The sequence below is a fragment of the Lepidochelys olivacea genome, assembly GCF_965140295.1.
Source record: "Lepidochelys olivacea isolate rLepOli2 genome assembly, chromosome: 1".
In the NCBI taxonomy this organism is placed as follows: Eukaryota; Metazoa; Chordata; order Testudines; family Cheloniidae; genus Lepidochelys; species Lepidochelys olivacea.
This window is the reverse complement of record NC_140411.1, coordinates 236,657,217-236,669,366: the sequence shown is the minus strand read 5'-3', so window position 1 is coordinate 236,669,366 and position 12,150 is coordinate 236,657,217. Positions and strand designations below refer to the sequence as shown.

The window sequence follows — 12,150 nt, the reverse complement described above, 5'->3', positions numbered from 1 at the left end:
TTTTAAAATAAACAATGTTGTTACTAGTTTACGAAAACCATGAAACATAGGTGCAGCCACTGGAGGGAAAGAGGGAACCATAAACCCCTTCTCCTCCCAACAGCTATCCAGCTGTTGTCTCACTCATCTGGCTGCAGGTCTCATATCTACTTCCTTTGCAAATTTTATAAAGCTTAATATTGTGTAATTAACTAAAGTGCCTGGGTCTCTCTGAATGTCACAGGGGCTACACCACAAACATTAACACTGTATAGCAACAAGCAAAACCAATGAAGTTCTCATTTTCCTCTCTTCATTGAGGACAGCTGGTTCTCTTGAAATTTTGTATCGTCCTTTATGGGATAGGTCTAAAGGAATGTTCCAGTTGAGGAAGCCAGTGCAATAATACTGCAAATTAATGTGCCAAACTGATTCCTTCATTTCTCAGAAGACCCCCCCACCCCCTTTATCTGAGCCCTCAGATAAAACAAGGGATTCTGATTTAAACTGAATAAAAGTGTTGTTCCTGGGGGTACTAAAGAAGGAGTCAGTGGATTAAGTCCGCAGGTTTAAAACCTGTCTCTTTCTTTCTTCCCATTTTTATTTTCCCCTTTCTTCTCTAAAGCTTTTTTCAAAGTATGTTTTCCCAAATTCTGTCCAAACAGTCCCTATGAACTCCCAGTCCCACCCTTTTGTCCGGTACTGAGCCCGATGCAGTTACGCAACACATCTTGTGCAAACTGCTTGCATTCCATTTCCTAACAGCCATCATCCTAGAAGTGAAAAACTCAAGGAAATGTTACTTCCACATTGTTGTTGCTTGTAATCTGTGAATTACAAACAAATTCCTTGAAAATGGCCTCTTGCGTTGGGGTACAAGGGGGGTTTTGTCAGAAAGCAGTAAGGCTTTTCCTTCTCTGATAACTGGCAAGCGTAATGATAGGCTTTTAATAACAAACACCTTTCTTTCAGTAGGCTAATACAAAATAGACATGTTTATCTGAGCCCACCCCACCCCCTCTTTTTTTTTATTAATATAAAGTAAAGTAGCTCTTAGTATGTAACTAGCCCAGTGCACTGGCAAATGAACCTATCACACCTGAATCAGAATAGCTGAATATGGTGTAAGTATCTTTCTGCATATGCATATAAATCAGATGGCAATAATGTAGCTCATATTTGGATCTGCAGTAGCAAGACTTTGAAACCACTAGTTAAAATCTAAGCAGGGTAGATGCAGCCTTTCAGCTGTCCAAGGTAGAAATATTTAGTTCCCTGTAGTTTTTTTTCTGTGTGTGAGAAGGGGCGTGTCTTTTGGATGAGACCTTAAGAAACAACTGAGCCTTAAAGATTCCCTGGCTTGAGGGCTAGCCCTCATTCCCTTTGCCACCATTTCCCCCGCACTCACTATTGTGCACTGATTGGCTGCTGCCTTCTACCCTAGACATATCCAAATTGTAGTGGTGCTACATGTGTCTAGTTTGTCAAATACTTCTGACCTTTTGCATGAAAGGTGCTGTGAAATATGTAAAATATTATTCTCTTGCATTGCAATATTAATTTCTTTTAGCCTCCTTTGTACAAATTCTGTTCTGGATTATTGTGTAACTGTCTCATTTAATAGCAGGAGACAGAAAGTTAGCGTGGGCAAGGGCAAAAGAGAGATTTCAGATGAGACTTGAAAAGAGGTTGAGGTTTAGCAAAGTAGAGAGAGATACAGGGAGGCTGTTCAAACTCTTTTATTAATATTCCAGATGGTGTAATATGGGTTCAAATTCTGAAGCCAGTTTATGCACCAATAACAAGGAGGAGCCTCTTTGAGCCCATTTTAAAGTGTTTTCCTCCCATCTTGTTGAATGTGGAATAGTATTTGTGAATCCCTTCCCTTCCCCTTTCTGGACTGCAGTAGGGTTTTTGAATTTCAGGTCATTCTGAAACATCGATTTTATTTATTTATTTGTTTTGCTGTATTGAGGGAGGAAGAAAAGAATGTGCAAAATGCTAGATAGCAGTCAGATGGTCCACTCAGGACTACAGGGACATTAACCCAAGCCAGCAGAAAATTATGTTAAAAATAGTATTTATTAAATTAGTGACAAGCAGAAGTCACCACTTTAACCTTCAAATGCTGATTTTTTTTTTTTAATCAGGCTCCAATGAATTTTGCTGTGGACTACAAGGGAGGCCCTAGATCAGGCCTGAATCTGTGCTGGGGGTGTGACCTTGGAAAAGTTAGTTACTTATTTTGCAGCCTCAGCACCACATCTTAAAAATGGTTATGCAAATGCATTCTTTCTCTCCCTTTTTGTCTATCTGGTCTGTTGTCTGTCTGGTCTATTTAGATTCTAAGATCCTTGGGGTAGGAACTGTTTCTTACTATGTTTGTATAGCACTTAGCATGAGAGAGCTTAGATCTCAGTATTAGAGACAAATGAAATACAAATGATAGTAATAAAGCCCAAATTCTACTAGCCCTCCAGCATCGTTTATGCTGTATTTCTGAGTGGAATTGTTAAATTTTGTTTCCTGGAAAGACAGTTGGTCATTATTATTATTATTATTTATTTATATTATTTTAGTGCTTAGGAACCCCAGTCAAGGAGCAGGACTCCTTTGTTTGTACAGCAAGGAGCACAAAGAACAAAAAAACAGTCCCTGCCCCAGACAGATTACAATCTAAATATAAGACAGGAGACAACAGATGGATACTGACAGATGGGGGGAGTACAAGGAAACAGTGATTGAGGTAATGCGTGTCGTAAAGAGATGCATATCATTCTGGCAAGATTGAAAAACATAAGGGTTATCTTTTTAAATTGCAAAGAAAGTATGAATGGATGGATCATAGCTGTATTTAGATGCAGGAAAGTTACTTCTGGGTACAGTATAGGTGTAGGAATGAATTAAAGAAAGATCAAGTGAATTACCAGTCAGTGCAATTTGAATTGATTATAGCCTTTGGTTACCGAGAACAAAAGTAATTATAGCAGCAGGAGACACCTCTGTGATCCATAGGGTTGTTGTGGAGTGTGTTTTAAAAATATCATAATTATATGGAGCACAGTGGAATTCTTCAGTGCATAATGAATAATACATGCGCCTTTCATCTCTGGGATTTTGATCTGAAGGGCATAAGTGAAATACATTTTAGTGTCTCAGATCCATCCTTAGGCGTTCACATCATAAAATCATTGTGTATAATTTAGCACATGAATTGGGTGTCTCTGGCTTGTGATGATTTGTCTAGAATTGGATCACACTCTACCCTGGAGACACTGAGTTTCCTCCATGTCAAGACTGAAGTAATTGGGAGAGTCACATAAGGGATGCTTCCAATGGAGTTTGATATTTTTTATTTGTTTTTAATGACCTTTACAAATGACCTTTACAAAAACAGCAGAGCCACAGTGTTCTCTCCTGCTCTTTCTCTCTCAAGTGGCAGTTCTTTAATTTTCTAGAAGAAAAATATTTATATTAAAAATAACTCCCATGCACACGTGTGCGCGCGCACACCCGCCCCCACCACCACCATTCTGGCTTTTCCTGAAAGCTTTTCAGCTTCAGCATATTCATGTTGCTTGAATTTTAGTGGTTCGAGTACAGGCCTGGAACTCAGGAGATCTGGTTCAGTTTCCAGCCTTGTTAGAAATTCAGTCTGAACTTGGGCAAGTCATTTAGTCTCTCCATGACCAAATTTAGTTCCCCTCCCCGCCCCTCTATGCTTGTCTACCTCCAAGAGGTGCTGTGAGGCTTATTATGTTTCTAGGGCACTTTCAGATCCTTGGATGAAAGGATGTGTATAAGGACTAAGTATTGTTATTATTGATTTAATTATTATTTTTAACTCTGTACATTCTTTTCCTAGAAGCCTCCCTCTACTTTGAAATAGGGATTTTAACCCTTAATATTCTCTAGCTGTTCTAGTCATTTATCTCTTTTCCACACCCACTAGGAACTCTCCCTCCTTCCCTCTTTTTCTACCAAGAGAGGCCCCACCCACTTCCCTAATCCCCCTTGCCAAATGCCTGAGGAAGCCTTTCCCATTGAAGCTTGGATAAGAGCTTCATGTTGCCTGGCCTCATGCTTACACTGCTCCCATGCTTACCGCCCCACTGCTGATCATGGGCAGCAGTTATAAATAGGCTGGGAGAGACTAAGCCTCCCCAAACCGAGGCCGTGGCTCCTCCCTCGCTCCCCTTCTCCCCTGGAGATGGTGGGGTTTCAGCTCGGGCCGGAGGCCTGGAGCTCAGGGCTTGGTGGGCTGGCTGCTTGGGCTGGCCAGTGAGTCTTTTCTGGGGTGAAAGAGGAAGAATTGTGCTGGTGGAAGGAAAAAAAAAAGTGGTTCTTCATCCCATCCTATATTCTTTCAGAAGCTAGGGTCTGAGAATAGTCAGTTTAATATCTAAAGGTTTGCTTTTTTTTTTAAAGCACTTCTGAATCCATTAAAAATCAGTGCTGTAGCTTGACTTGCCATCTTTTTTTTTTTTTTTTTATTGGCCCAACTTCTGTTAGTGAAAGAGGCATCCACAGAACTCTTCTTTAGGTCTGCAAACCATTTTTATTTTGTAATTCAGTACACGTAGATCCACTTCTGCCTGACCTATGAAATATTTACAACTGCAGCCTCCGAGTTCGGTGCTGAATTCAAAACACTGTTGATTTGTTGTTTCTTAAAAAAATCACTTAGCATGGTAAAGTTACCTGAAGCTTTTGGAACATAAAGTGAGACTCTTTTCTTGCCCAAGGGGGCTTAAAGCAGTCTGACTGAAAGCACACCAAAATTTTGTGTTTGGGGGAGAAATGGAAGAGGGAACAAGAAGTGGACAAATAGCAACTGTGAAAGAAAGAGAAAACCTATCAGATTCCATGTTATGGGGCTCGTTGGCTCAGTTCCACCAAAGACTGTAGGTGACGTAGGTTGCTGTGACATCCTCATGTTATCTACAGAGTTACTTTTTTCCAAAAAAAAAAATCAATAATAATAATAACAAACACATCTTATTCAGAGACTTGCAAACCATTTTACAAACATTAATTAGGCCTCCCAATACCATTTTGACAGAGGTATTATATTGTTTACAGATGGGTCATCTGAAACATAGAGTAAGTGACTTGCCCAAGATCACACAGTGAAGCAGAGCCAGAACGTAGGAATCCTGGCTTCCAGTCCTGTGCTTTGAACAATTGAATGCTTTTTCTCTTTCATCTTACCCCTCCCTTTCCTATCTTAAACAAGCAATTAACCATACAGCAAATCATGGTGTATGTATGTGGATTGAATTACATCTGGTTAACTTTGGCTTCATATATTGCTCATAGAGATCCATTTTTTGTTGGTTGGGAACTTTTGAATGAATCCCTTTTTCTGATGCAGACAAGGAACGTGAACGTGGATCTCCCACCCTGGTTGGGTGCCCTAACCATTTGCCTCTTGGCTGTTCTGATGCGTAAAGGGGAGGGTCTCTCTTGATTTTTGTTGGAAGGTCTCAGTTTTGTCCCAGTGCAGGATGGGATAAATTTTTGTGTGATGAGAAAACTGTTTCCCACCCAGCTCTACTGATCAGTGGTTTCTCCTTCTGAAAGTTGCTGCCAATTTTGGAGAAACCTTTAGTGAAAGCTGTTCCTTCTGAATGCTACTTTCCTCAAGTGGCTGATATTTAATAATAGTGAAATAATGTTTTTATTTACTCTAGTAGAAAGCTTTAGATGATGGCAAGTGTTTAATTTAGTAGTGCATAAGTGAGTGATAGAGCACTTTAAAGTCTCTTATAAGGCTTGCTTTCCAGTTTTGCAGGTGTGGACTTATTACTAGTCGTCATTTATCATTTATCTCTAAATTGCTGCATACACTTTTGCTGATTTCTGTCTGCCTGATTTAATTAAAACACTGGAATGTTTGCTCGGTAGATCAGAAGATTTTTAGGGGCTGTTTAAATTAATGGGCACTCTACTTATTGTAACTAAGTGTCTTGTTTTTTCCCTCTTCTCAAACATCTAGTGGTAGTGTACAGCAGTAGTTCTCTAACAGAGGCCGCCGCTGGTTCAGGGAAAGCCCCTGGCGGGCCAGGCCAGTTTGTTTACCTGCCGCGTCCGCAGGTTCAGCCGATTGCGGCTCCCACTGGCCGCGGTTCGCCACTCCAAGCCAATGGGGGCTGCAGGAAGGGCGGCCAGCACATCCCGTGGCCCGCGCCGCTTCCCGCAGCCCCCATTGGCCTATAGTGGCGAACCGCGGCCAGTTGGAGCCGTGATCAGCTGAACCTGCGGACGCGTCAGGTAAACAAACTGGGCCGGCCCGCCAGGGGCTTTCCCTGAACAAGCGCCGGCCCTAGTTTGAGAACCACTGGTCTAAAATAATTGCATCATGTGCAGCTGAGAGTAAAGCATGTGGCCGAACTTTAAGCCATCTCATCTGGTCGGTTTTGAAGGTGTTTTTTTTTTTTTTTTTAACATTCATAATTAAAAACATTTTTGGTTGTAGCTATTTTCTTTCCATTTGACAGGTAGTTTTCATTGTATACATATTTTAAATAGTTGCCTATAACTATCCCCGCACCCTTCTGCTTGCTTCTCCTTTTCCCTTTTTTTACCAGTGCCCCCAGTGACACCTGATGGTGATAACATGTAGATGCCATACTTAACACTAGCCACTCTGATTAGTTTGTGCTTGCACCACTTCACTGGTCCAGACTGGTTTGAGAGATCCCAATCCAGTAGGGTGCGGAGTGTTTAGAGCTCTCTGAAAGCTGATAGGTAATCTTGACTTACACTTGTCCCCCCCGATCTCACCAGTAGATAGCTTCTCGCACGCCAGACTTCTGGCACGCCTAGCCTGGAAGCCTAGGTTTTCCCAGTAGCCCACCAGACAGGCTGTAACAGAGCTAGATGAGTGAACTGGTAGAAAACTAGGCAGGCTTCCATCGGAACTCTGCCTTGAGTTCTGGTGCAACTTTGTCAAAATGGAGCAGTCTCTCTGAAACGTTCACATTTCAATTAATTAGTAGTCTGGGACAGAAAAACATTCTGTCAGAGAATTTCTGAATAGTTCTAGGTAAGACCACTACCTATCATGCTGACCCATATTGTCTCATTATTTCCTGTCTGTCTGTTGTCGTATACGTAGATTGTAATCTCTTTGAGGGGGATCATCTTTTTGTTCCGAGTTTGTACAGCACCTAGCATAATGGGTCCATGACTGGGATTCCTAGGCACTACCACATATATAATATCATGCAATAAAGATTTATTTATGGGGTTCCAGAAAGCTGAGTCCTGGGCAATAATTAGTGTATACTTTTCATTTAAAAAACAATTGCAAATTCCTACATGAGACTACAACATGAAGTGAGAATGTACAGCCACTAAACCATAATATCCTAGGCCAATAATTACTTCTTAGTGTCCCTAAAGAGTGAATTGTGTATAGGATCTAATACACCCTTTATTACAAACCAAAACCTTTGAAGGATGCTAGCCATTGCGGGGCGTGGGAGACCGTAGGGAGAGGGAGAGGGGAAGAGAATTTTCAGATTCGTTACGCACCTAATTCCAATTGAGAGTCAATGAAAGTTAGGCACTTTACTGTCATTTGTTCCTTTGAATACCTCCCCCAATGGAAGATTTCATTATATTAATCATCTCCTCCTACCCATATTTTTCTAGTGCTATGAATGGTGTGGAACATCATGAATGTGGTTAGGCCTGTCCATATTCATATTCTCATTCTCTGGTGAGCTAATTCTCCCTCTTACCCCTGCCTTTAATTGCCTTCTGGTTACTCATGTCTTTTCAAACAAGTAAACCTATCATAGGTAGTAGCTTCTGTATTTTTTGTGACTTGTGTCCAGATCCAAAATTACACTCTCTGAACATCTGTCTTTTAAAAATCTAATAAATAAAATTAGTGAATACAATGATCAAGACAAGTGTCAAAATGACAGCTCTGGAGACATTAGTCCTCTATCCACAGCATGGCTATCTCATGAGCGGTAACGTTGCAAGCTGGTCTTCACTGCATGGCTAATGTAGCTCAGCTCTGACCACAGGGACAAGAGTTAAGCACTAGTTCTGCAAACACTTTCGCAGATGCGTAGCCATATATACCCAAGCATGGGACTGTTTGTGGTAGTATAGTTAAGCATATGCATAAATGTTCAGAAGATTGGGATCTTAGTGTGTGGCTCACTCTGCATGCTCATTCAGTGTTTTGTGCTTCTCCAGAGAATCCAGCTACATGCCAGTTGTAACAAAAAGACTTAAATGCTAGGAACTGGGTTAATACTACTTGCTAATTTCATATAGACTATTAAAATGAGATAATAATCAGAGCAGGCCAAATCATAGTCATTAAATGTTTTAAAATTATTTTTGTAATATTTTCCAAACAATTATGTGATAAACATTTTTGCATTATTCACAAATAACTATATTTATTAATATAATATAAATGAATTTAGTGAATATGATATACTTCTGTGATTTTTTTTTTAAATATCAAATATTTAGTGAGAATCTGTTTCCATTATCCAGCCAGTTTTAGTAACATCAGCCTCACCTGGGCAGGATTTAATCTATCACCCTAGAGGTTAAAGGTTCAGTGTTCCACTCACACTCAGCATAAGCTATCCAGTTACACAGCCCTTAATTATTCAACTACTATTATTGAATGTGTTTGGCTCTCCACATGAATTTCATTTCAAGTATAAAAAATAAAAGCTGATGTTCCACTCTCTCTCTCAACTTTAATTGAGAGAAACTTGGTTTGGAAAGACTCTGTAGGTGCCATAAAGTGACCCTTTGTGTCAAGAAGTTAATAGGCTTATTGAAATCCCTGCTGCTTGCAAAATATGCTGGGGCTGGTGACCAAATACACACAGCTCTCATCTTTCATTTCATGCACAGTAGTCTTGAGTAAGCCAGAGGCTACAACTGAAGTGCTTAGGTGAATCTTGAGAATTCCAGTCTCATTCATAAAATTCCACCAATCTTAATTTGGCGGCTTGTCTAAGATAGTTCAAAATATAGAGTTGTTTTTTGGGGGGAGGGGAGGAGGTGGAATGTATTTTTATTATTATAGACTTCCTATTGAGAGCTGAATATTTTGTATTAACCACAACACAAGGAAAGTATATGTCTGTTTCATGGTGTGAATGGAAGGGACTGATGGCTCTCCCATTCATTCTTTATCTCTCTTTGAATTATGTCATACAGTGGCTAGGTTTTGTTTGCCTCTCCTTCCCCTTTCCCCAGCACCTCAACTCTACGTTTGCTGCCTTTTTAGTTGTGCGTTCTGCATCATACTAAGAGAACTTAGTTTTGCAAAATTAAGCATTAAGTCAGGAAATGACAAAGTTATGGTTGGACATACAGCCTTAACTCTGCCCCCTTGTTTCATCATGCCCATGCAATCCTAAAAGAAAAAAACACACTATTCTCAGATAATACAATATGCAGTTTATCCATCCAACATGGATGCACTTGTGTGTATCAAACTGTGGTAAGGGTGATCTTGTGCATTTACACTATTTTCCTTCTCATGGTGTGGCATCGTTTTAGTGACTTAGAATATTAATATTTTAAGTTCTGCTTGCTAATGTATGTATTTTAATAGGCTGGTCAGTGTTTATGTAGTATACATTCTCTTTTCTACCACTAACACAGTCTTCCTTAGAAATAAATCAGGAAATGAGGTGGAAAACAACTTTGTTTGTTTGTATACAGTTGAAGAGATTGAAGTAGTTAACTATGAAAGTCACTTACCCATAAATTTAGGTCACCTATAGACACCAGCTAACTATCACTGTTACACTGTTTTTACAGTAAGGGTACATTTACATTTCAAGCTGGAAGTGTAAATTCCTGCTTGAGGAGACCTACTGGGTGTAGCTCTGATTGAGCTAGTATGCTAAAAATAGAGTGTAGCCATAGCAATGTGAGCGGCATGGGGGTTTAGTCACCTCAACTATTTACCTAGTGTCTTGGAAAAGTATACACATGGGGTGGCTAGTCCCTCCCACTGCCATAGCTATGTTAGCTCTGATCATGCTAGTCCACTAAAGTTATCACGGGTATGTCTCCTTGAGCTAGGAAGCACTCCCCCAGGTTGATGTGTAGACAAATCTTAAATCTGCGTACATCGTGTAAGTAGTATTTAATGTGTACCGTTGTGTGACCTTGTGGTCTCCTTGGTGGGTTAGCACAAGCAGGCAGAGTCCCTGGAATGAGACAGGTACAAGCTCAGTAGCAACAGAGCATGTATTTATTACTGGAAGAGGGAACAAAGGCAGCTCTACTCCACCCGCTGTTGGTGCTGCTGACTCCAAAACCCTTTTGCTGTTTCCAGGCAGGAAACATCCCTTCCCCTGACCTTCTGGACCCAGGGATCCCTTGGTGCCAAATGGAAGAGAGATACCTTAAGTCTAATATCTGCATAATAGTTCACCATAGGGTGGCATATGAGAGTCAGTAGCCCACTGGTTGTCATAATCATTGTGAAATGTACACATGGATAATATTGAAGGAGTTATGTATCTATACTGAAAATTATGTTCCTAAGGTCTTGGAGCCAAGGAAGCTCACGGGGGGTAACTGACACCTATTTTCCTGTTTGGCCATTTGTATATGGTATTCCACACGCTGTATTTGCTGGTTTATTTACATATTGAGCCAGCTGCAAATTAAGAAATTGTGAAGCCTAGAAGAGGAAATCTACAGAATGAAACAAACAGGAGGTGTCCTATATGTCAATAAAGACAAAGGATTGGTCTGGTATGCAAAGAAACACATTGAATCATTTATGTAGGAGACGAAAGTGACAGCTTGCTTGTCTCATGGAAAGGAGGGTCATTGCAGCATTTTTTAACCTAGCTAGCTAGGATTTTGGGCGAACAGTACTTGAGAAGACATAAGCATATGTGTTAGGGGGTTTATTCCTTCACACGCTTACTTCCCTGGTCCTTCTTGCATGAACAGAGAGCAACAATACCCAAAGTCCAAAGGTGCAAACAATTCAATGTTTATTGGGGTGAACTTCCAGCAAGCATGATTCCAGTTTCCTTCTTTAGTGTCCCCCTTCCCAGCTCTGACACCACAGAGCCTTACCTGTGTCCCTGTTCCCATTCCCCCCCTTTAGCAAAACATGATTCCAATTCCCCATCCCATTCCATGTTCCCATTTCCCCACCTTAGCAAAACATGATTCCAGTTCCCCACCCCATTCCCTGTACATTCCCCCCCCTTACTTCCTGATTGACTACAGACTATATAGTAAAACTTGAGTTCTGCTTAGCTATACCTTAACCAATCATTTTACTGAAATTTAGCTAACCAATCCTAACATATTGTAACATGATTTAACCAATTATATCCCACCACCTTATTAGTTTACACCCAGCAAAATTAATTATACAGCAGACAGAAACAATCACAGAACCAGACAGAGATTATACAGACAAACAATAGGGAAATGGGGACTACAATGATAGAACAACACAGAAATGAGGATTTCACAACTGCATCTATAAAGACATAAGGGTTTCCCAGCTGTGTCTATTGATAAGTGAGTTCTTGCCAGACAGGATGCTATCAAACTAAGTTTCCTTGTACATTTTCTAGGCACTTCTCTTTTTCTGGAGGTGATGGGCATTATCAGGACAGGACTGTATTCCTAACAGCCCAATAGCACCTTATTTCAGTGTGACTAGTTTGGAATGTGAGGATGTGACCGGTCGCTTCCCAGCTTATGGCTGCCTCTGCTGCTTAGCCAAAGGCCTTAGCCTAAGAACAGGGCCTCAGACTGTCACAGTGAGAAAAGGCCTTATGTAGTATGACAGTGATTTTGATTCTCTCTTTTATACCTCTATAACTAGCGAAGTGATAAAAATACACCTAAATTAGAGTATAGGCCTTTACAGACAGGCCTGAATATCTATATCCTAACAATATGTTAATTAAGTCTAGGCTCTAGAATGTGTGTTATGATTTTATTTTGTATGTAGCCCTTTGTTTCCAGTACTTATACTGCAGGTGTCCAGTAGAACAGGGCTGAATGCTCTATGGAGATGCTTCAGGGGCTCAAGGGTTGGAGTGTGCCATTTGCTGACCTGTAGAGAGACAGCGGGGCCTGTGAGGCCTAGAGGGGAGTGCTTGTATTGTCTGTGTCCCGTGGACTTGGGGA

General features: G+C 40.7%; 1 protein-coding gene across 1 annotated transcript in view; it reads left to right on the top strand.

The window, feature by feature from the left end:
- Positions 1-12,150, top strand: part of PDE3A (phosphodiesterase 3A) — a 364,936-nt gene that overhangs the window by 132,595 nt on the left and 220,191 nt on the right. The gene's annotated exons all lie outside the window — the stretch shown is intronic.